The sequence below is a fragment of the Podarcis bocagei genome (assembly GCF_964188305.1).
Source record: "Podarcis bocagei genome assembly, chromosome: 3".
In the NCBI taxonomy this organism is placed as follows: Eukaryota; Metazoa; Chordata; class Lepidosauria; order Squamata; family Lacertidae; genus Podarcis; species Podarcis bocagei.
Window position 1 is genome coordinate 55,960,539 of NC_138127.1, and position 25,523 is coordinate 55,986,061.

A 25,523-nucleotide genomic window follows, 5' to 3' on the forward strand; every position below is an offset into this window, starting at 1 on the left:
ATTTATTGGCTTAAATGTAACTATGCAAAGGATTTAGAAAGTAAGAAATGTTAGATTCTTATGTTAGATTCTTATTTCATTGATGGTGTGTGAGAAGGTGAACCCAAGATCTCTGTTTAAGATAAAAATTAAAACCATGAGCCATCTGTTTTAGCCATCTGTTTTGGAGTGAATAGGGCAATAGGGCAAAGATGATCTGATAATTAAGGTGCCTTGTCGAGGTAAATGTAAGATATATGGCTACTTGTCTGCCATTTATGGATAGAAGGAAATATAGCTCTTTGTCTCCCATAAAAGGTAATAGGAAATGGGTGTATCTTTTATGATTGGTTCTAGCAAACAGCCAATAGGAATTTCAACCAGGCTGATTGGACAGAGGCAGCCAAAGGAGGAGCAAAGGGGCTGGGCTGAGGAAATATAAGTGCTGGCCATCAGGGCTGGAGTGGGCAGAGCTTTGGTATCCATATACCACTGTGTCTCTCATTTATTTGTCTGACAAATAAATTATTATTTTAATTTCTCTATTGCTGCGTTGAATATTTCATTCCAGCTAAGCGTTAACCACAAGCAGGGTGCTACAGTGCTTGGTTGTAATTTACACTAGAGCTTATGGAAAAAAACAAACAACTAGCTTTCTTCATGAAAGAGCTTCACAGCAGCACAAACTTGGAAACAGTCACTCCTCTTTGTTGTGTTCTGTCCCATTAACATTGATAGATTTGAACAGGGATAATCAATTTGGTCTCTCGTCTAGGGTAAACATTTTTGCATGAGGAACAACAGAATTTCAAATAGCTGGAGCATGACCATGTGAGCGCATAACATTGACAACATGCTAGGAAGTCAAAAGGAAATGGTCCAAGAAAATCAAGGGGAATTGTGGTTTGCAAGAAATGCAAATATATATGACTTCAAAACAATTGCATATGTCTGTTACATAGCATAAAGCCTACATTGCATGTTGTTGCATTTAAGAAAATCATTGGGCTTAATCACAAAGCCCAACCAGTCAAAAAACCCACAAAAATGTTAAAGATTCCCTCCTCGCAATAACCTATTTCCTAGTTACAAGCAATCTTTTCCTCATGTGTATCTCTGTAAAACAATTTGTATTAGCAAAAACATGATCTGCACTTGAGATTTTCTTCTTCAAAAACTGTGTTTTTTAGCTCCTGCTAATATGTATATTTTGGATTTAATTGTGTACATCTCACCATAGCAAGGAACAAAATCAGGTGACCTGTGTGCCTACCTACTCAGTCTGATGTCCAGGTGTGAATTCTAGATGGGCAACTTCAAGGCAACTGCTGCCGCTCTCCCTTCCTGTAGCTCTTTATATTTAATCTCAACTTGGACTAGAGGATGGCTTCAGATAGAGGACTATCCTCTGTAGAGTAGGACACATGGCCACCTTAATGCCATACATATCAACGGAAGGAATATAAACTCCAGCATTTGTTTCAGTATATCATATACATTATATCATATACAAAGATCTAGAACAAGAGGGGTAGTCTCTGGCCTGCGGGCCAGTCTTGGTCTCCCGGAGTGTCCTTTTCCCCTCAAAACACTGCAGGGCATGCAATGGCGAAGCAGACCTCTGCAGTTAGCAGAACTGAACCCTCTGTTCATCAGCTGGTGATTGTAGGGTTCAGACCTGCTCAGTTTGACTGTGCATGTCGGTTCGTCTGATGGCAAGCACTAAATTCATCTCTGCATAAGAAAAAAATGCCAAGGCATTATTTTTCAGCCCTTTGAAAGTTATGCCAGTGTTAATACGTAGAACTAACAACAGGTGATGATGGCCCGCCAGGAGAAAGAATAAATGTTCTATTCCCCTCCCTTTCCCCCTGCTGCCTGTCTTAGACTGCAAAACTTGAGGGGAGGCAATAATCAAGCACTTGACAGGCACACAATATGAAGCTGGTAAGCTCTGTTTGGTTTGGTGAGGCACAATTTGTACAGAGTGTAGCAATACAATAGGAGAATTCCTCCATTCAGTAGGCCTCTCAGCACTTTTATTATGAACTCAGTTTCCCAGCTGCTTTTGTGACTGAGCCATTTCAAATCTTGCAGGGTAGAAAAATGTTTAACAAATTATCAGCTGAGAAGCAAATTTAGGGAACGGCTATGAAACTGAGAGGTGTTGGCAGGATTTCCCTCCTAAATAAAAATAAATATTATGGAACAGTTTTAAGTGCTCTGTGGTAAAGCTGAAGACATTTCAAAATAGCTTTTAGGGGCAAAGGCTTTAAAATGAAACAAATATTTGAATTTACTCTTAATCTGCAAACATTTTGTAGCAGTTCTCTTCCCTACCTCATCCCCACCCCGTGTGTGTGTGTGTGTGTGTGTGTGTGTGTGTGTGTTTCTGTGTTTGTTTTAATTCTATTAGGCACCATTATTCTCTTTCAATGAAGCTTTTTACAGTCTTTCATTTGAACAGTAATAGATACCTTTGCCACGTTGAAGCACTTTGGAGAGGAATTAAAGCTAAGTCGATCCTGCCAAAACATTACGGAAATGGTCCACCCTAGTGGCATATCCAATTTGATTTGATGGCATTTTAACGCAATAACAATCTTTCAAGGCACTTTGGTAGACCTGACACCAACAAAGTCACGAGACTGTGCTGATCCTTGGTGGACTGTAGGTGGCACAGTGTAAAATAGCAGCTTGCTCAGGGAATCATTGTGCAAAAACCCGCACAACACTCAGGGGTGTACAAAGGTGGGGGCAGGGGAGGCGGCACGCCCCGGGTGCCACCCTGGGGTGTGTGTGACAAGATGGCCAGCTGCCTCCCCCCCAGCTGTAGAGCGGCTGAGGGCACGCTGCCACACGTGTGCAGTCCGTATGGGCACTACGCATGCGCACCCCGCCCCAGGTGCTGGAGGTGGTTCCTCACTGACAACACTGCATCTGAGTTGGGGGGAGGTATTTTTGTTTGTAGCCAGCAGCCTTCTGCTTCCACCAAAGGCTTTCCTCAAATACCTCATTTCAACAAGGCAAGAAGAAGACAACCATGGGGTCACAAGTTTTCGTGGGGAAAGCATTCCACAATGCCATTGTATTGACAGGTTTAGCCCTTTCTACTCACCCAACACACCTTGGTTGAGGAGGAGCCTAGAGCAGGATATTAAGGTAGAGTGGGGAAATATTCCAGAGAATGCAGCCTTTAATAGATTGCATTTATTTGTATAGCACCATAATTCTATATATTTGCTTATTTATTTATTTTAAATAATATTTATTAATTTTCAACAATTTAAACACAACACTACAAAAAACAAAAAAACAATACAACAATACAATACCGTACAAAAAACACTACACAACACTAACACAAACAATTAACAAAACAAAACAAAAACCATTCAAAACACAATCCAGTTTCAATATCTTATCTTTCATTCACATGTTTCCATGACCTCCTCACACCTCCCTTTTTGTCTTCCACTTCTATTAATTGTTTCAGCAATTCCTCTCCATCTTCCTCTATTTTCTATCCTATAATTATCTTAACACATTCTAACCTTATTTTCCCCTTTAATACCCTATTAATCTATCTATACCTAATTCCTTATAACATTTCTACTAAAGCCATATAACTTCATTCCAACATTTTTCTAACATTCATTAATTTTACAGTATTTCTGTAAGTAGTCTTTAAACTTTTTTCAATCTTCTTCCACCGATTCTTCTCCCTGGTCTCGGATTCTGCCAGTCATTCCCGCCAATTCCATGTAGTCCATCAACTTCATCTGCCATTCTTCCTGTGTGGGTAAATCTTGTGTCTTCCAATACTTCGCGATAAGTATTCTTGCTGCTGTTATTGCATACATAAAAAAAGTTCTATCTTTCTTTAACACCAATTGGCCGACCATGCCCAGGAGAAAGGCCTCTGGTTTCTTCAAAAAAGTATATTTAAATATCTTTTTCATTTCATTATAAATCATCTCCCAGAATGTCTTAATCCTTGGGCATGTCCACCAAAGGTGGAAAAATGTACCTTCAGTCTCATTACATTTCCAACATTTATTGTTGGGCAAATGGTATATTTTTGCAAGCTTGACTGGTGTCATGTACCACCTATAAATCATTTTCATTAAGTTTTCTCTTAAGGCATTACATGCCGTGAATTTCATACCCGTGGTCCATAACTGTTCCCAGTCAGCCATCATTATGTTATATTTGCTTATTTAAAGGATTTATACACTGCCTGTTGCACTAGCCGCAAGGTGGTTTACAGCAACAGCAGAGAAGAGAAAAGCAAAGTATAAGAGCCATTAAAAATATACAGTCTCTGAATAAAGCCACACATAACCATTTGCTAAGAGCAGGAGCAACAAACTAATCCATTTATCCAGGTCTCTCATCTTCCCAGTGCCTGCTGGAAAAAGTGCACCTTAAATTAAATAGAGGTGAGATTAGGTAGGTAAAAGATAAAGGTAAAGGACCCCTGGACGATTAAGTCCAGTCAAAGGTGACTATGGGGTTGCGGCACTCATCTCACTTTTCAGGCCAGGGGAGCCGGCGTTTGTCTGCAGACAGCTTTCCAGGTCATGTGGCCAGCAGGACTAAACCGCTTCTGGCACAACGGAACACCGCGATGGAAAGCTGTCTGCAGACAAACGTGAAGGAAACCAGAGTGCACAGAAACACTGTTTACCTTCCCGCCGCAGTGGTCCCTATTTATCTACTTGCACTGATGTGGTTTCGAACTGCTAGGTTGGCAGTTCTTTAAATTATATAGAGGTGAGGCTAGGTACACCTAAGTCAGGAAGGAATTCCACAGATGAGGAGCAACCACTGAAAAGCCCTCCCCCAGGCCTCCACACCATGTACTTCATCTGACATAGCGATTTCCAAGATTGCCCATCTATTTATCTTAAGGTATGTGCAGATCAATAAGGAAGAAAGCATTCTTACATATATTAGGGCCCCAGACCATTGAGTGTTGAATGTCAGTAGGGGTAAGAAAAACAAAGACAACATTTCACTGCCTTAGTGGATTTGCGTATAAATTTTAACACTGAGAGGGGACAATAGGAGATAACCAAAGAACTGACAGAGGCAGGGCAATGGCTTTCACTGGTCAGGGCTGTGTGTGTATTCTTACTGTTGTTCTGTAATGGGTGGAAAATTCAACATCCTGAGAATGCCCAGGACCACCAAGAGTCTATGAGAGCTTCAAGGAGAAAGGAGCTGGCAGCTATCAAGGCCAACCCACAGAGTTTTGATTTTGAGAAATGAAAGGAGGAAGGGTGACATCATGTGTGGGATGGAAAATCTCTTAAGCGTGTTGAGTTCCCTCCACGGTTACAGGATCTAGTGGAAGTAGCAGTGTGACTGTAGAGCTGTATTGCTTGTAACTTCATATGGCTCAGCTGCCCCTCTCTGGCTTAGTGCTCGCTCCGTCCTACTTTTACATCTTTTTCAGATCCCAACAGCCTGTCAACATGAAAAGCCAAAGTCATCACATGTTGACTTTACAGCGTCAGAAATATAGAATGAGATGAGAATTAGTCAGTGTAAAACAGCTTCAGGAGAGGTGGGAGAGGAGATTTAAAAAACCGCATTGGTTTTATAAATATTGTATTTATTTACCTTCTTTATAAGCTACCTTTTGGGGCAAGTCCTAAGGCAGAGAATAAAATGATTTAAACAATAAAATAAGGAACACATAAGAAATTATTAAAGAAGCAGCAACAAAATAAAACAGATGAAAGCCTGCAAATGCTCAATCCCAAAAGCATTTAGGGATCACTTGAAACAAACGAAGCACTCAAAAGAAGGATACTTCAAAAATGTGGGGCCACCTTGGGGAAGGCCCTGCCAACCTGATCCTTCTTAGTCACAGGCCAGAGAGCTGAGCCTTTGAGGCTGATCTTAAGGCCAGCATAGTCTATAAGGGTTTCAAATGTTAAAACCAGCACTTGAATTCTGACAAGCTGGAAAATGATGCCTGAAGTTTAACTGTTTCCCTAGAATCTGGACAAGAGCATGTCGTGTGTGTTGTAAACTTTCTTCCCCTGTTACACCACCTGCTTCCTTTTCTTTCTCTTTGGGGAGAAGTTAAGAGAATACAGTATGAGCAGCAGCAGCAACAGAGATACATTATGCAAGCACTGAAAGACCAGGACAACAACTGTGTGTTGCTCTGTCCACTGTCTGCTCTGTGACCTCCTTTGCTCCTAGAGCAATTAGTGAGAAACCCACCACATCTTATTGTGTAAAGGTTTATATTTTCTTTGAACATATCAGCCTCAAAAAATCTTTATGTGCAATTCTAAAGCTCCTGTGAGCACACGCGTTGAAGCTCACCCAACAAAACAATCCCCGCTCTCCTCCGACTGCAACACTGTACTGGGGGTTCTCCCAACTCCCCGCAGCCAATTTCAGGGGACACTGGGGCTTCAGGGAGAGGAGTGGGGAGGCAGTCCCATTGTGCAAGCAGAGGCTCTTGCACTGAAAGGTGAATCTTGCCCATAGAACAACAGAAGCTTTATCTAAGTTTATAGGAATGGCAATGCAATGGAATAGAAATATAAAAACAGCAGCTGGAGAAATAATTGGCAGACACTTCAGACAAGTTACAGATAGGTAGCCGTGTTGGTCTGCCATAGTCAAAATAAAAAAATTCCTTCCAGTAGCACCTTAAAGACCAACTAAGTTAGTTCTTGGTATGAGCTTTCGTGTGCATGCACACTTCTTCAGAAGTGTATCTGAAGAAGTGTGCATGCACACGAACGCTCATACCAAGAACTAACTTAGTTGGTCTTTAAGGTGCTACTGGAAGGAATTTTTTTATTTTGACTTCAGACAAGGATTCAGGCAGGGTTTTCCTAGCTCAAACTGGAAAAACAAGGGATTAAACATGGGGCCCTCCTCTACTATTCTACCCTTGTGAACCGCCCTGGGATCTTGTGTTGAAGGGTGGTGTATAAATCTAATAAATAAATAAAATAAATACTACTGAGCTATGTCCCTCCCCAACTTCAACAGCTTCAGAAGAGGTTGCAGCCATGACTTCACCCACCTCCATTCCTCTCTGAGTCCTTTGTCCTTTCCCCCATCCATCTTCCTTCTTGCAGGAGTGAATTGATCTCCAGTATTGCCCCATAGGAGAGGAGTCAAGAGGAGAGGGATGGATGGAAAGTCATAGAGAAGGGCAGATGAAATTGCAGCTGCATACTCTTCTACCGTTGAAGATCCATCACACTCTCAGAACGGCAACTTAGCAAGTTCCACTGAATTCCAATAGGTTATTGCAAGACTATTGTACAGCACCACTTCATATTTCTGCTGCTTCTCCCTATCCATTTACATCTTAGGAATTATTAACTTTGTGTAAGGAAGACATAATGGAATTATAGTGCAGAACAAACTTATATATGCGAACCTAAGAGTATTAGCATACATTCTCTTCCATAAGCTTGCATTCTTCTTTTTAACTCTTGTGTCCATTTTACCAAGACCCTGGAGAGGTAATTAGTTAATTCACAGAAGCATGTGAAATGGAAACAGATGTGTTTAATTCAGTTTATCACTGGACTCCAAGAAAGGAAAAACTAATGATGTTCCTTATCAGTTAGCACAGGAGTATACTGATAGCTCCCCAGGAGTTCATCCTCAAAATGTAATGTTATCACTGCTCACACAAGCTATGCTCTTGATTAGGAAGCAAAAGTTCAGCATCCTGTGGCCCTGCAGAAACAACACTAAGCTGCTGTGCTTGGAAGCAAATGGGAACAAGCCAATATGAACAAAGGAAAGTGTTAAGTTACTAAGCATATATGAAACTGGTGTGTGTGTGTGTTGTCTTGATGCTGTTTAATGCCAGCAACCCTGGCTCTCCCTTTAATAACCTATAGATTATTAAGAAGAATAACATTCTAAATTACAAGGGTGAAGACTTCCGGAGGCGGCGCGAAATAAGTAATGGCGGTCCTCTTTGCGCTGCGAAGAGGGGCTCCGCAGAAAAGGGTCGTTCGCTGCGGCAAAGCGACGACCCATTAAGATAAACCACGAGCAGAACGAGCTCGTGGCCGTGGGATCCGGCGGGCACCTAGAGCGACCCCCAAAACGAAGAAGGGTCCCCGTAAGGGGGTCCGGAAGCGCGGAGGGGAAGCGGTGCTGTGGATTCATCGCTCTTTCTGCGGGAGTGAAGCCGCGCGGCTGTTGCTGATGAGCGCCGACCTTTCTTCCTTAAGAATTGGATTCTAAATTATCTACTCATGAGTAGGAAGAGTATTAATTTCGGGACTACAAAGTAAAAATTTGGCTGAAAGCGGGAGACGAGAAAAAGGAAGTCCGTCTCCCGGTAGTGCTTAGAGATCAAAGGCAAAGGAACTGACAAGCTGGAAGCAGTGAAAAGGGATTTAAAGACGGGAAGCTTCATGCGTCTGGCGGAGTTGGTAACTGAAGGGAAAGGCAAGCTTTTATTTTTCTATCTGTTACTGTGTTGATTTTACTTGAGGATCCTCTCCCTTACTGGACTTTTAAAACTTTAAAAACCCCAGTCCCGGGCTTGCAGGGGGTAAAAAGCTTCTTTGTGGATACAAATACAAAGTTGAAACGGATACATAGAGGCATCATTGGTGGATACAATTAAATAACTGTATCTTGCATCTTCAGATAAACTATTGGGACAATATTGAAAGGGCTTTGCCAGTGGAAAAAAAGTTTTCTTTGAGGACTATTGTTAATTTACTTAACTGCAGGAACTTTAATGGCGATTGAACCTTCTTCCTTCTTTCCTGAACTGTAACAACACTCCCTCTAGTGGAGTTTGGGATTTACAAATTCCTGAGAACCAACTTTGTTTTGACTCTCTGTGGCTTGGTTATCTACTTTGAGGCCTGTCTTTCTCATGGAACATTTGACAGTTTGACCTTGAATCCAAAGGCAGGTGTGGGATGAGTGGTCCACCGAAGACAAGAGCTGCGTCGAAAGCAGGAAAAGGCCAATTAGTACAAACAACTCTGATTTCCCAGGCTCGCAGATCTTCAGTCCCTGCTGTTTTACAGGGAGCTGTATCCTCAGCAACAGCTCCATCTAAGGAAGCCGAACAGCCAACAACTGAGGATATGGCAGCAGGGGGATCTGGATCTCTTTTAGAGGAAATGCTACAACAATTTGCAATTTTGAACAAAAAGGTTGACGACCAAACTGCTAAAATTGACCTAGCTACATCCTCAATTACTAAACTTTCTGAACAGGTGGCTAAGCACTCACAAGATATTGGGAGTTTAAAGGACGCTACATCTGAAAATCGGAAATTGGCCGAGGCTGCGAATGAAAAAGCAGGCCAAGCAATTCAGAAAGCGGATGAATTGAAAGGAGAAGTAAGGCCGCTTTACAAACACGTCAGCGACCAGCAGGCCTACCTGTCTATGGTGGAACTGAGAAACAGGGAAAATAATTTGAGATTACGCTCTATCCCAGAGATTGAGAAAGAGGACTTGACTGGCTTTTTGACAGCAGAATTTTCTAAATTCTGGGGTATAGAAGAAGATACAGATTTTAAAATAACAACTGCATTTAGACTGGGAAGAGTTGCCAGGAAGGACAGGCCTAGAGACTGTTTGATCATTTTAAGGACCAAGCAAGAGAGAGACAAACTACTTGACCTACATTTTAATAAAGCACTTGAGATCCAGGACAGAAGAGCTCAAATTTACAAGGATATTCCTAAACAACTACTGGATCTCAGATCAAACTACACTGACCTAGCTGGGCTTTTGAGAAGCAACGGAATACCCTACAGGTGGGAGTTTCCACAAGGCCTATCATTCAACTACACAGGAAAGAAGATTAAAATCAAAACGAAAGAGGACAGCCAGAAGTTTCTGCACGACCACGGAGAAGACCTGCAGAAGGGAATAGCAGGTCCTTGGCCTCCACCTGAGTCTGGGAAAGTGCCAGCACCCTCGGATTTAGACAAGAAAGAAGACACCCCATAAAGAGCAACAACAGATTAATACAGGATGTCTCTACAGCTGTATAGTTGGAACATTAATGGCGCGAATTCCCCGGAGAAACGCAAAAGGATTTTTCATATTTTGAAGAAGGAACATTTGGATATAATCTGTCTCCAAGAAACCCACGTGACCAGGCTTCACAGGAAAGTGTTAATAAACAAAAGACTAGGCCAAGAATTTATCTCATCAGACAGAGTTAAAAAGAGAGGAGTGGTGATCTATGCAAAAGAGAATTTATCACCAAAATTTTTGTTTAAAGATGAACAAGGAAGAATCCTGGCAATTGAAATACAAATCCAAGGAGAAAAAGTTTTGATATTAGGAATTTACGCACCAAATGAGGGGAAATCAGAATTCTACAAGAAGCTTCATGAGACATTACTGGATTATCTGGACTATTCTAACATCATTATGATGGGAGACATGAATGGGGTGGTCTCTACCTATATGGACAAGTCACAGAACCAGAACCTGACCAAAGATGGAAGACTACCAAAGACTTTTTTCGAACTAACTGACAATATGGATTTGATTGATCTATGGAGGACGAGAAACCCCCTAGGTAAAGAAGGAACTTTCTTTTCTGAGGCCCATCTGTCATGGACAAGAATCGACCAAATCTGGACAACTAGAGGTCTGGCACCTAAGACCACAAGAGTAGAAATCTGCCCAAAGACATGCTCCGACCATAACACTATGAAAATAGAAATGAGATTTACTACTGCCGATTCCTTCAGATGGAAAATGAATGACAACCTGCTAAGAGATCAAGAGATTGTAAAGAAGGCCCAAAAAACTTTAAAGGACTACTTTGAAATTAACCTTAACACCTCGGTGGAAAAAAGAATAATCTGGGACACAAGTAAAGCTGTTATGAGAGGGTTTCTGATACAACAAAATACGATCAAGAAAAAACTTTGGAATGGGAAAAAGGATAAGATATTAGAGAAGATAACAGCCGGAGAGAAAAAATTAAGACTAAATCCAAAATCAAAAGAGACTTTAAGAGAAATTAAATTTCACCAGTCACAATATATGAAACTGATCAACCAAGAAGTGGAATGGAAAATTAAACAAATGAACCAAAGATCTTTTGAATCTGCGAATAAATGTGGGAAGCTGTTAGCTTGGCAGTTGAAAAAGAGACAAAAATTAAACTATGTTACCAATCTAGAAGTGGAAGGAAAAAATATTCAGAAACCAGGAGAAATTAGAAAGTGCTTCCAGAAATATTTCAAAAAACTGTACACCCAAGGGCCTGAGGAAGTGGCTGAGATAGAACAATTTCTGAAAGATAATGGCCTACCAGAATTATCTCAAGAGAAGAGATCAATCTTGAATTGTAAAATAACACAACAGGAAATTGAGGTTGCCATACAGAACATGCAGTTAGGCAAATCCCCAGGCCCTGATGGACTTACCTCCAAGTACTACAGGATGTTAAAGGACTACTTGACACAACCATTAGTGGAGGTTTGCAACCAGATTATGGGGGGAGGGAGGGCACCAGATACGTGGAAAGAAGCATTCATCACTCTGATACCTAAAGTGGAAACTGAAAAGACTCAACTTAAGAATTACCGTCCCATCTCACTCCTGAACGTGGATTACAAAATATTTGCAGACATTTTGGCAAATAGATTTAAAAGGGTCTTAAATGAAGTAATTCATAAGGACCAAGCAGGCTTTCTCCCTGGTAGACATTTGTTTGATAACACCAGGAACATTATTGATATTCTGGAACTTTTACAAACAAACATTAACACTAAAGCAGTGTTAATTTTTATTGATGCGGAGAAAGCCTTTGACAATATTTCTTGGAAATTTATGAAGAGAAACTTGGAAGGGATGGGAGTGGGAAGGGGGTTTGAGAACGGAATAGAAGCAATCTATTCCGAACAAAAAGCTAAGTTGATAGTGAACAATGTGGTGACAGAAGAACTTCAGATTGAAAAAGGAACACGCCAGGGGTGCCCCCTGTCCCCTTTATTGTTTATTTCAGTCCTGGAGGTTTTGCTGAACATGATAAGGAAGGATCGGCAGGTACAAGGAATACGGGTCGGAGTGAAACAATATAAACTGAAAGCATTTGCAGATGACTTGGTTTTAACATTACAGGAGCCAGAATCTAGTACAAAAAGAGTTTTAGAACTGATACAGAAATTTGGTCGGGTGGCGGGTTTCAAGTTGAACAAACAAAAAACTAAGGTGTTAGGGAAAAATTTGACAGCTACTGAAACAGAAGAGTTTCAGAAGGAAACAGAACTAAACATTGTTAAAAAAGTGAAATACCTGGGGGTTAATCTCTCTTCCAAGAACTTGAACCTATTTAAAGATAATTACGAGAAATGCTGGTTAGAAGTTAAAAAAGATTTAGAAATTTGGTCAAGACTGAAGTTATCCTTGTTAGGCCGAATTGCAGCTATAAAAATGAACGTTTTGCCAAAGATGTTGTTTTTGTTTCAGGCCTTACAGATTGTGGACAGAGTGGAATGTTTTGGAAAGTGGCAGAAGGATATCTCTAAATTTGTCTGGCAGGGCAAAAAGCCCCGAATAAAGTTTAAAATACTAACTGATGCAAAGGAGAGAGGGGGATTTGCCCTGCCAGACTTAAGGATATATTACGAAGCTGCAGCCTTCTGCTGGTTGAGAGATTGGATTTTGTTGGAAAACACTGATGTCCTGGATCTGGAAGGCTTTAATAACTCGTTAGGTTGGCATGCGTATTTGTGGTATGACAAGGCAAAAACACATGGAATGTTTAAAAACCATATTGTCAGGAGAGCAATATTTATGGTCTGGAAAAAATACAAAGACTTATTAGAAAGCAAAACTCCGAGGTGGGTATCACCAATAGAGGCCAAGGCTCGGAAAAAACCCAATATGGAGGCCGGATGGCCGAAATATTGGGAAATAATAGAGAACATTGGAGACAATTGGAGGTTGCAGAGCTTTGAAAGGTTAAAGGGTAAGGTGCAAGATTGGTTTCACTATGCCCAAATTAATGAGGTTTTTAAGCTAGATAAAAAAACAGGATTCCAGGTGGAAAAATCGAAACTTGAGACAGAATTGTTAGAACCAAAGACCAAGCTATTATCGAGAATGTATAACTTGCTGCTTAAATGGAACACACAGGACGAGACAGTTAAATCAGCCATGATAAAATGGGCTCAGGACATTGGTTATAACATCATGTCTGAGGACTGGGAAAGGTTATGGACCACCGGTATGAAGTTTACGGCATGTAATGCCTTGAAAGAAAACATTATGAAAATGGTATACAGGTGGTACATGACCCCAGTCAAGCTTGCTAAGATTTACCATTTGTCCGATAATAAATGCTGGAAATGTAAGGAGGCTGAAGGGACATTCTTTCACCTCTGGTGGACCTGCCCAAGAGTGAAGGCCTTCTGGGAAATGATATATAACGAGTTAAAAAAGGTGTTTAAATACACCTTCCCTAAGAAACCGGAGGCATTCCTCCTGGGCATTGTCGGCCAGAAGGTGTCAAAGAAGGATAGAACTCTTTTCATGTACGCTACTACTGCAGCAAGGATTCTTATCGCTAAGCATTGGAAGACTCAAGATTTGCCCACACTGGAGGACTGGCAGACGCAACTGATGAACTACATGGAACTAGCCGAGATGACTGCAAGGATCCGAGATCTGGGAGAAGAAGCTATGGAGGAGGACTGGAAAAAATTTAAGGACTATTTGCAAAAGTATTATAAGTTATATGAACCTTAAGACGCCGTATGATTTGGAATGTTAGCCCCAGCAACAAAAGTGGTTTATATAAGAAATTGGATAATTTTTATGAAAGAATTAAGGTTTAAATGGGTAAAAATGACAATATGCTATATTTTAAGAGTAAATGGAAAACAAGAGATTTAAACTTAAACTGCAATTGAAAGTAAAAAAGAAACACATGAAACAAGGTTATAATTTGCTGATAAATTTTATTGTTAAGAATGCATTATGCGGGAGATGTGGGGAAGTCCGATAGAATTCTGAAATAAGTTGATGAAATGGTTGAGATTCTCTGTCTTTTTCTTTCTTTTTACTGTTTATGTTCTTTCTTTTCTATCTGTAATTTGGAAAAAACGCAATAAAAATTATTATAAAAAAAAAAAATTACAAGGGTGAGCTGATAGTTGCAATGTGGATTAGGTTATGAATAAATGTTTCAGTTTTAAATTCTTCTGCACACAAACAAAGCTAGAATCATGGCCGCAGATCTAGAGTGAACAGGGCGGCATATTTAAGTCCCTTTGAACCACATCCTGGTTCCTTGTCACTTACTGATAATTACAATAAGCAATGGTCAGAAGCTCGTTGTAGCTCTTTCCTGACATTTCTTTTTTTTTTATAAAATTTTTATTGGTTTTACAAAATTTTAAAGAACAAACAAACACTTAAAAAGACAAACATACACGTATAATTTCATAACATATTTTCATAAACCTCTTTTCTGGGACTTCCCCATACCCCCCCTTTCTGCATCCCAATGTCCATAATTTTATAGCAACTCCCAATTGTTACTTTCCAACCTCTGTCATCTTAGTCATCTCTGTATTCTGACCTTATATCACTGTATCCCTTTGTTCCTGAAAACCACAACACTCTAACATTCATTAAGTTTATAATAGTCCTTAAGATAACTTTTGAATTTTCTCCATTCTTCTTCCGCCGTCTCTTTTCCTTGGTCACGGATTCTGCCTGTCATCTCGGCCAATGTCATATAGTCCATCACTTTCATCTGCCATTCTTCCAGAGTGGGTAGATCTTGTGTCTTCCAATACTTTGTCTTTCCTGACATTTCTGCCGCTATCTCCCACCACCATAAAATATCACATTTTTAAGTATCATGACATGCAAAACATGTTTCTGATAAGTTAACTGAAAGGAAAAACAAAAGGCATTTGTGCAGCTAGCCTGATCAACGGAGGTAACAATCCCACTTTCTTTGGAAGCAGATACTGTTTTGCCAACACTTATCTATAGCCATGCCTAACTTAGAAGAAAGCTACATTCTTCTCTGGTGGCTGACATATCACAATGTGTCAAAAGAGCATGCCGGTAAGTGTGAAAAGTGACATGATGTGTGAAATCATTTCCATGAAGGAAATGTACCATTTCTGGTTTGGGCATGAAAACTTCCTGCAGAAACCAAAGCACACAGGCATTTGTGCATCTACTTTCTAATGCTGTAGTGTGTGAATTCACCATCCATGTAGTTTGAAAAAAGAAGTGAAAGGAATATTAAAACAACAAAACAAAACATTAAGATCTCCTTATGAGACTTGAAATTCAAATATTGGGCAGGGGGACACAAGCCTTTTAAATCGCAGTTAAACTTCATGAATCCCTTGCCTCTCCCCATTTGACATGATCTACACAGCATTTCAAGATAAAACTCTTTCAGTGTTATGGATATGCAACATGAATGCATGCATTTAGATCAGTGGTCCTCTCTTGGTGATCTGCAGACCCTAGGGGGATCCACTTAACCCACCAAGGAGGTCTGTGGTACCATTCACATAACAAAAACTACCATAGCGATATTACAGTTTTCAAAAGTAGGGGTCCATGGCTTGGCTTTTGAAAAACAGGGAGTCCACAGTGCTTAGCTAATTGAGAACCACTGCTTTATATTATAAATTAATTCAAAGCAGCAGCTGGAGCCACATTGCTTTAGCGAATACCATGTGCAATCCTAGTGAGGCTGTAGCTCTGACAGACATTGCTTATCAAAGCAATTTAAAACTCTGTGTACAAATCTCCCCATTCCCCAAATGGGCTCTGAAGTGCTTCAGACCACAATGGGAATGTGTTTTTCATGCGATGACTTTTAAACATTAATTTATATCTCTTGCAGTGTTCCATGATGAAGAGGGCAATTCCTCTGTTTACATGCTTGTGGGATACAAAAGCGTGTGATAGGCTGAGAAGTTTTGTTGAATGAAATGAGGCTTAGTGTTGCTAAGAACCATTTGAGTAGAACAGAAAGGTCCAAATAAAGCCTTCCAGATTCTGTAAACTCTTAAAATGTTTAGGGAACAACAAAGTTCTTGGAAACAAGGCACAGAATTGCATACAAACAGCTAATGCTGGCATACCTTACCATAGCCTTCCCCTATCTCAGACATTTTGGACTACAACTCCCATCACTGCTGGCCATTGGCCAGGCTCTCTGAGGCCCATGGGAATTGCAGCCCAAACATCTGGAGGCTTGGGAAAGCTGCCTCAGAATGTCTTCCCTTCCGCCCTGTCAAACCACCACTCTGGGCACTATCTTCAGAATACCATCTACCCAGCAGATGCAGTCAGCAAAGGCACAAAGAGTTACATTCTTAGCGGCTGACCCCCAATTATTGCATTCCTTCCAGGCACAGACTTGACTAAAGTCTAAGCCTGGTAACCTTTTGGAGGAAAACCCCAATGAAATCTACTTGCTTGCTCAGCCCTTTGGGGCTCAGAGCTAGTTTGAGTATGTTAATTCTGTTGGACAAAAAGGCCCTAGCAGTGCCAGAGAAAGATGAGAAAGATCAAATGCTATGAGAAAATATGTTATGAGAAGAACTGTGGAAGGAAGACCCTGAAGCTTAGGACCCATTTGATCTATGGGTAGTCTCCTTAGTTCTGCTTTTCTAGTACTCCAGTGAGATGTGGCTTAAATCGCTTTAAGAAAATTAGAAAATTAGGAAGATTTAGAGAGATGGAGTCAATGGTCCTCTGTTCTCTTCAGTGCCCCTAAGCAAAGCATCTTTCTTTAACCAAATGATGCCTGCATAACACAAGTGGAGAAGCAGTGAAGATGATACCATGTGGTCCTCTGGCATTCTCTCAAAGTAATATCAGATTAAAGGAAATTGTGAGCAACACTGCTTACTGCTGTATAATAGCAATGGCCTCATGGGATCTCCACAGAGGTCTCTGAATCTCTGGAAAATGTAGACGCTACAAGTTACAAGAAAGGACATTCCAACTAAACATCAGGAAGAACTTTCTGGCAGTAAGACCTGTTCAACACCAAGTTTGGCCCCAAGGCTGAGAAGTGGAGCCCTTTAGTAAACAAGCAGCTGGGGGGGAAATAGACTTTTTCATACAGTGACTACACAGGCACACATATGGCAGCCAAAGAGTGCTTTAATGTTCGCTAAACGTTGCTGCTTCAAAAAATATTCTTTTGGTCATCTAGAATATGGATGGCAAAGAGTTCCTTTCCATGAAGTGTTGGAGGCATGTATGGGGGAGTGGGACCAAATGAATCACATCTTTGGCCTACTTCCAGTCCCTGCTGACTGCCTTTGGATTTCAGCAAGCTTAAGCAGAGGGGAAGTATGAACAGTGCCTTCATCCATGCTTTGTGCTAAATTCATCACCAATGTTGAGTCGCCTTCAGAAACCTGTGATATCTATATCCAGAGATGATGTTCTTTCCCCCTCAGTGTTCTGTGGTCTACCCCTCATAGCAACATCTGAACAGTTTCGCTAGAGATTGGTAACTTCTCCTGGGCCAGGTTGTGTCTGGGGGGGGGGGGAGGCAATTGCTTGCCTTATCTTGCAAGACAATCTGATTTCAGAATCTTCATCTATGCAACACACCAGGGCATCTAGGTAGTGAGGGGGAAATCATCACGAACCAGCCCAGATGAAGTTTAAAAGGAAGAGGGAGAGGTGATCAGGATGGATTGGAGGGGATTAGCCAGGATAGGAGGAGTTAAACCAGAAATTCTTCTCTGGGTCAGATTTTAATCCAGATCAGAAATCCTCTTGCTTTTTAACAATGTCAGGAGCATAATTAAAATATTTAGAACAGTAACATATTTTGATTTAGTATGGAGCCCATCTAGGTAAGTGCCTGACTATGTGAAATATAAACCTTTCAGTGAAAAATTGTGATTTTCCAGTCCTCTCATTCATTGTGATTTTTGTTAGGACTTACCTGGACCTCTCTAATACCAGATGAGCATGTCTGTGGTTTCTTTTGAGTATTTCAGTATCTACAAGACGTGATTGAACTATGAGCTCAAGTGATGCAGCTCAGTGATGGCTACCAAGAGAGGAGTTTGTTCCAGGCAGACCTGAGACCTCTGCTTGAACCTGACCCTTGGGTAGATGACAAGCATTTGATGTATATTAGTCCATAGAAGCCCTTTGCCAATTCCAGTTTGGAAAATCCCCTTTCCGTGAGCAAGCTTTGGTGCCAAAGCACAAGTTATAAGCAAGCTCCTGCAAGCTCCTCTCTACATGTGTCTCAGAAACCAGCCTTTTGGTCAAAGAATGTTTTGACATTTTGGTTCGAATTTATGAACATGATCTCATGGAGGGAATTGCAGTGAAACAGCCTTTTATTGAAGACAGAATGCTTGGCAATTATTTTCAAAGCTAAATGATAAGTTCACAGTAAACCGTTGTTTTTGCAGCAAGGTTTCGAGAAAGAGTTTTGCCTTTGTTTACACTGGGCTGCTGGGCTGCCACAAAAGTCTTTTGAAGACCTCACATAATAAGTCCATGTGGCAAAAGTCAAGTCATATTCCTAATTTTCAAAAGCAGAAGGATGTCAGGACACTCTTGATAGGTATCTATGCTGCAATCTTCTATAGGCTTTATACATTTTTTATTGTCACCCAAAGAATCCTGGGAACTGTAGTTTGAAATGGATGCTGACAATTCTCTGATGCTGAGAACACTCTTAAACTAGTTTAAGAGTACTTACTATGAAAGGCAAGCATCAGAGCCAATTTACACTTTATGCAGTAAATGGATTTGTGTTTGTTTTGTTTTTTGTCTTGGTCTGAAAGGACTGTCCATCATCTCTTTTCATGTACTTATGGAAATGCACTCCTCCTCTAGATATTATGGAGATTGCCAGATACTGGGGTCAGCAGGCAGTAAATTCAGCTGCTATATAAAGTCTAACCTAGCATATGGTCATCGTCTTCTTTTTAACAACAGGTGATATCCAGCCCTGTCTGCCAGGAAAACTCACAGATACTCATGGGTACCAAATGATTGAACGTTGCTATAGGTATTCTGGGTAGGTATTTCAGTATATACCCTCATCAGTCAAATTTTGTGCAGAATTTCTTCTCATACAAATTAGGGTGTAGTCAGTTTTGACTATGTGCAAATATGTGTGCGTGCATTCGTTCTAAATCCACCTTGCAAAAGCAAATATATATTTCTGTGTTTTGTTCAATCACTATCTGAACATCAATCTAGAGCAGTGTCCTTCAACACTGGGCCCCCAGATATTCTTGGACTACAATTCCCCCCTCCAACATACTCCATCAGCTGAAACAATAGTCAGGTATGATGAGAGTTGTAATCCAACAATTTCTGAGGTCCAAGGTTGAAGAACACGGATAGCTCAGCACAGCTGTGTTCCAAGTTCAAACAACGTGGACATGTAGGTATGTACTCTACCGCACGCTCAGTGATAAATGCGAAGATGAATGAAATAGGAAAGAGTTACAACATGAAGGTTCCTGAGGGCACCAAAAAAATCTGGCACTGCTACTCATTGTTTATAAGGAAAACAAGTGCTTGAAAAGCAAATATCTCACAGAGCAGCCTTTAAGGTATGTGCTGGCAAAACTGTGTGGGAAACTTAGCAAAGAGCCTGTCAGCACATCAAGCCATCACTTTCACAGCATTTAGGTTTCCAGTCTTTCAATTACTGTGACATCTCAGTACATACAGATGCCCTTCAGACCAATTTCCTAAACTCCTTACACAGCATGAGCTAGGATGTAAACTAAATATGGGGACATCTCATTCCCAAAATATTTCCAGAGAAGTTATGCTGGATGTTTTTGCCAACAAGGAACCCTTTTCAAGGGAAAACCTCAACATGGCTTAGTGCAGGGGTGGGTGACAATGGCCTTCCAGATGTTGTTGGACTGCAGTTCCCATCAGCCCTGACTATTGGCCATGCTGGCTGAGGCTGATGGGAGTTGTAGTTTTGCAAAATCTGGAGGGCCATGGGTCCCCCATTTCTACCTCAGTGCTTGGTGATGCACAAAGTTGCCCTGAAGCTGCAAGCTAAATAACTCACCACTTAGCTTTCAGCCTTGCCATACACTCTGAGGGCAGCCTTCACCAACTTGGTGGACTGCAGCTTCAATCATCTTCAGCCAGGACAGGAATTGCAATGCACCAGGTTGGTCAAGGCTGCTTCAAGGTACTAAAGATCAAAAAGAAGCATATCATCGAGAAGGAGATTTGTGTTGTTTGCCATTTTGACCCAGCACTGTTTCTCAAAAAAATATGAGGCAGGCAGAGATTTGTTTCAAAGAGAAGTAGCTGCTTTCAAGAAGCTGGCTTGGAAGCCACGTCCTTGGAAAAATTCTGCCTTCTGCACCCAGATATGATCGCTCCAATCCAGTGGAAATTAGTTGTATTAGTTGCAACTCACTTACATCCCATTGATTTTAGTGTAACTACATTGCTGGGTATCAGAGTTGTTGCTTTTATTTTTTTTTTTTTAAGTGAGATGTGAGAAATCACTATTTCAGTTTATCTATGGTCTTCTTTTAAAAAACACAAAAAACCTTTCTTCTTTCAAAATTTTACATGTGAAAAACTGGGTTGGGTTGTTGGCATTCATCTCAAGAGAGTGAGGCAGTGGAGTGTGCCTCTGGGGATGAAGTCAGACTGCTGTGTTAGCAGCATCAAAGTGACCTTCCCAGGGCACATGCCTGGGCAGTGTGTGTGGAGGTCCTGGGCTGCCCAGATGACAAGACCCCTCTCTCTGCCTCACTGATGTGGTCCAAAGGGAAGCAGAGCATTATGTCCAGCACCAACTCGGCTGCAGGAGTTGCTGGAAGGAGGCGTACAAGGAATCATCCAACCATCTTAAGGACTCCACAACCAGATAATAAAATAACAGTCAAATAAATTGAGAAAAGATTTTAAATGCAGGTGACAAAATCAGAATCAGTTTATTCAGTCCTTTTAATAAGTAGTATTTTAATACCTAATGAGAGTACACTTCTAAACATGGTCAGATCTGACAGATATCAGCATTCTTAGTGTAGGGCAACTGAAATAGATTGCCGAGTAGATAGTTTTCAAACCTTATGGTCCTGAAAGTGACTCCTTTTTAGAGTCTACATAATTAAAAGAAGGAATCCATGTCTCATTAAGGTACTTTTAGCTACCTTATGAAGAAAAATGTCAGTAAGACCTTTTTTTACCTTGGTGAGGCTTGGGATACACAGATGCAAAACGTGATGTTCTCACTGTTCACACAGTTTTCTGGTCATAGGTGATGTCTTATATCCAACATTGATATGGCATAAAGCCATTCCTTCATTCCTGTTACACCCAAGGATCATATAAGCGTGACGGGCAGCAAAGCTCATGGCAGCTGTTTAGAAATTTTGGCTTAAAGAACATGTTCACACCTACTGAATACCATTTGTCTTGGTCACATGATCAGGGTCCCTTGAGCAAATACAGTTCCCTTTTTAGGAATGGGTTTTTTAGAAAAGATAACCAAAACGCTTGAGCTTTACATAAAGTGTTGAGAGGCCCTTTTTATTTATCTTGCAATGCATACTGTTCAGACCCCCTTTAGATGCCATAGTTGGGGTCAATGGGTGGAAATCATTGTAGTGTCAAGGAGATCACTTGATCAGTGCAACAATCTCCCATTTCCTCCCCAGGAGCACTGTTTTGGGGGTTCTCCTGGTCTTCCAGAGCAGATTAGGGAGGAAGTACAGGGTGCATGGGAGAGAAGACAGGGGAAAGCCCCCTTGTACTGGTGGGAATCCTTATGCTGCTTCTGCTAGTAGGATGGGTTAGTTGACTCTAGCCCAATAGTTGGGCTCTGGGTCCCACTTCTGTTTCTTTTATGAACAGAATCAAATTGCTTCAACCTGAGAGAGCTTTGAACTCACACAATAAATTTTCTAATGTGAATTAAGGGTCATGCCCATGGCTGGTACAGGGAATCTGTGGCCCTCCAGATGTTGTTGAACTATACCTCCTACCAGCCCCAGTCAGCATGGCCAATGACCAGGGATGCTGTGGGTTGGATTCCAACAACATCTGGAGTTTCATGCTCCATGACATGAAATTCAGTGAAATTCTCACGAGTCGGGTGTAGGGTTTTTGTTGCTCTTACCTTACCTTTGAATTGGCCAAGATTCTTGTGTCATGATTCGCATTCTGCAAACCATCTCTCATTATTGCATTATTGGTTATGCAAACAGGAAGGAGCACAGAAGGTCTGCACTGTTAGCTTATGCAAGATTGTGGTCCTCACAATTCCTGACTTCTTCCATTCTCTGACATTTCCATTTCACTGTTTGGTTTTTAAAGCTTTGAAGTATATGAGAGTTAATATAGAAAATGTTACTATCCTGGCATAAAACCAAAATGGACTGTGGTGTAGCATATGTTTCCATGTTCCTCTTTCCTCTCGCTGGTTCCCCACACCCTATCTTTCTTCTTGGATTTCTTTGGATGTACTGAATTGTTCGTATTATGTTTCTTAAAATTTCTAATAATTTTTTTTATTTGAAAACAGAAAAAAGAGACGGAAGGATGGCTTTCAGCAATATTGCACACTATGGTTTTTCATATGCATCTGAGGCAATTAGGAATCCACAGTGATCCATTGTTGTGATGACAAGGAGCTCACATGTTCACTCTTGTCTCCCACAGTTCCTCCCAACAGTCTGATGTCTCTACAAATACCAAACAAGGCCCATCAGATTTCCATTGAAAACATAAACACATACATGGACGCAGCGATGACAGCTGCTACTACTGCTGGGGGGCACATTTCCAGTTACAACAGGCTGATGTCATCTTCAATCATCTCACAATTTTCGATCAAGCTATACTTTGAGAGCCTAGAGGCAAAAACAGGCCTCACCTCTCTAATGTCAGCCTACTACTGACAAGAAATGGGATGGTTTGTTAATTTTTGAAAGAGTAATTATGCACATTGCCTCGTTCTTGAAGGAGTGAGCCAAATTGATTCTGAGCGTAATGTTCTCAACTGCAAGGGAACTTCAGTGCTACATTTGGCCACAGATGTATCCTGGATGTATAAGAAGCTGAGCCAAAGGGAAGAAAGAAAATTGACCTGACCTGTGCATACTGCAGGCACCAACAGAATAATACGTTTCAATCCCTAGCTGCAACCTTCAAGGCACAGTGTTCATGGGATTTAGATTTTTTTTTGTAATTAAGGGATTAGGGACAATTAGGGGACCAGACCTTCTTTAGGTCCCTTCCTTTTGCAATAGCGACACAACTAAATCATTACTGATATATCATTGCTTCTTTCAATACTTGGATTAAAGTAAATTTTCCTTGATGCTTTAGTTGCTTATTTTTATGTGTATTGAAGTTTTAAAATTATGTTTAAAGCTTTGTAACTTTTATTTAAAGTTAAAAACAAAATGTGGTACAATACAAAGACAAACAAATATTCAAGAGTTGAAATCATGGAATTGAAAAAACCTAATTGCAATAACCTGAACATCAGTGCTATTTTACTAGAAAAAGAGGTGCTGGAACTCACCATGAACACCTCCCTTGTTCTCCTATAATGGCAACAGCACCCACCTGAGAGGTGCCGGAACAGAGTTCCGGTGAGTTGTGACTAAAAGAAAGCCCTGCTGAACATCCACAAATCAGATCTAATACAGATTACATTTCACCAGTTTCAATTGGGTGTTATTAAAGTCTTGAATTCTCCAAAGATATATGAGTGTTGTCCTCTCAAATTATCTGCAGAGACTTTGTTTTTTGCAGGGATCTTACTCAATTTTTTTAGATTTCCAAAATCTTTGTTACCTGTTTCCTGTATTCCCCACTTTAGCCTTTTCCCTAGATTGAATGAACTGAATTTACAAGTTCCAACACTGCACCTTTCTGCATGAGAAATTAAGTGCAGCCACATAAATGCATGCATAAAGTGATTTAGCTTCAAATTACAGTTGACAGATGATGGGAAAATTTAAAACACGAATTCAGACAGGTAAAACCCTTGCTTCAAAATGAAAGCACAAAACAGCACCACATTTTTAAAAAGGTCCTCTGTTTACCAGAGGAAGCTGCAGTCTCTAAAAGAGATTACATTTACATCAGAACCTGGGGGGGCTAAATCAATTCAGTTTGTTAAAAACGGATCCAATGATTAAATCAGAATTATGCCCCACCTGCTGAATCTGAACCTGAACTGAACTAGAATAAACACTGGTAGGCCCCCATGTTTGTTTCTTTTAAAAATCTGGTTTACATCCCTTGAAATGAAACAGTAGCCATTAATCAATTCAAGTGAATTCCCAAGCAAGTAATAATCATCTCAGGGCTTCATCCTATGAGCTAAGCAAAATAGTGTGGGATAAGTGCATGGATTGCCTGGTAGCTTTTCTTTTAGCAGAAAAGTTTTCCTCCACAAGAAGAACGATAGCAGAGGCAGGTGTGTGTGATTCACATTGTGGAATTCACATTGGACAACCAGTGCAGGGAGAAAAATTTAAAAACTCAACTTGCCTTCTTTTTGCAAAAGAAAATGACATAAAGAGATTTTTGTTTAGTCATCATTAGGTCCTAAATGTAAATGTGAAACCTGCTGCTTGTTGATCTGTTATTGTTCAGTTCAGGTTAAAATAGAGGAAGAATGTTTAAAATTAGAAGAGTGAAGTTTGAGCCTCGCAGGGGAACAAACAGATCATTATAATAAATTTAAGGGATTTTAGGGAATTTTTAAAAACCCGCATCTATTAAAAACTGTTCATGAGTCAAGTAGCCAGGCCAAAAAATGGCTGGCTCGGGGAAAAACAGCCAAGAGCAGGCAGCATAACTAATAAAAGTAAGGAGGGACCTGCTCAAAGCAAAAATAAATAAAAATAAATCCCTTCTCTCAGAAAGAAGGCAAAGAGACAGCTTATGTTCCAAAAGGCACAGAACAAGCAAATATCTGCCAGCAAAACTGGAGCTAAACAATAAGGTAAAATTAAGTGAAGATGTGTGCTCCAACACCCCTTAGCCATTTAGAGTTTATCTTAGGCGCAAACAATTAAAACATGCTTTTAATGATTGTCTTGTACCAGCCCAGAGCCTGAATCTAGTAGTTGCAGCTGAACAACCACACACTCCTGATCTGCCAGATTCTTCCAGGCCACCCCCTGACCCACTAAATTCTGCCTCGACTCCACCTCAGACCCACCAGGTTTGTTCTTGCTAATCCTATTGGTCCCAACACTTAGGCAACCCAGCACTGCCATTCACTTTGTGGAAGAGCCCTCCTAGCTACATTTTCATAAATCTTTATACTGGCTACAAAAGGGATGGAAGAAATTTCATGCTGTAGCAAACTGCCAGAGCCATTTCTGCCATGCCAACTTTGCTCAGACCTTGGCCACATGCCCGCCAGCATGTATGGCTGCGATGGGAACTGTTCCAGGTCCATTGCCCAAGGCCCAAAACATCCTGGAATTTGGCCAGCTTTGCAGTTTTTCAAAGCAAGGGCTGCCCTGGACCCAGCAGAGAGCTGTGGTGATTGAGGAA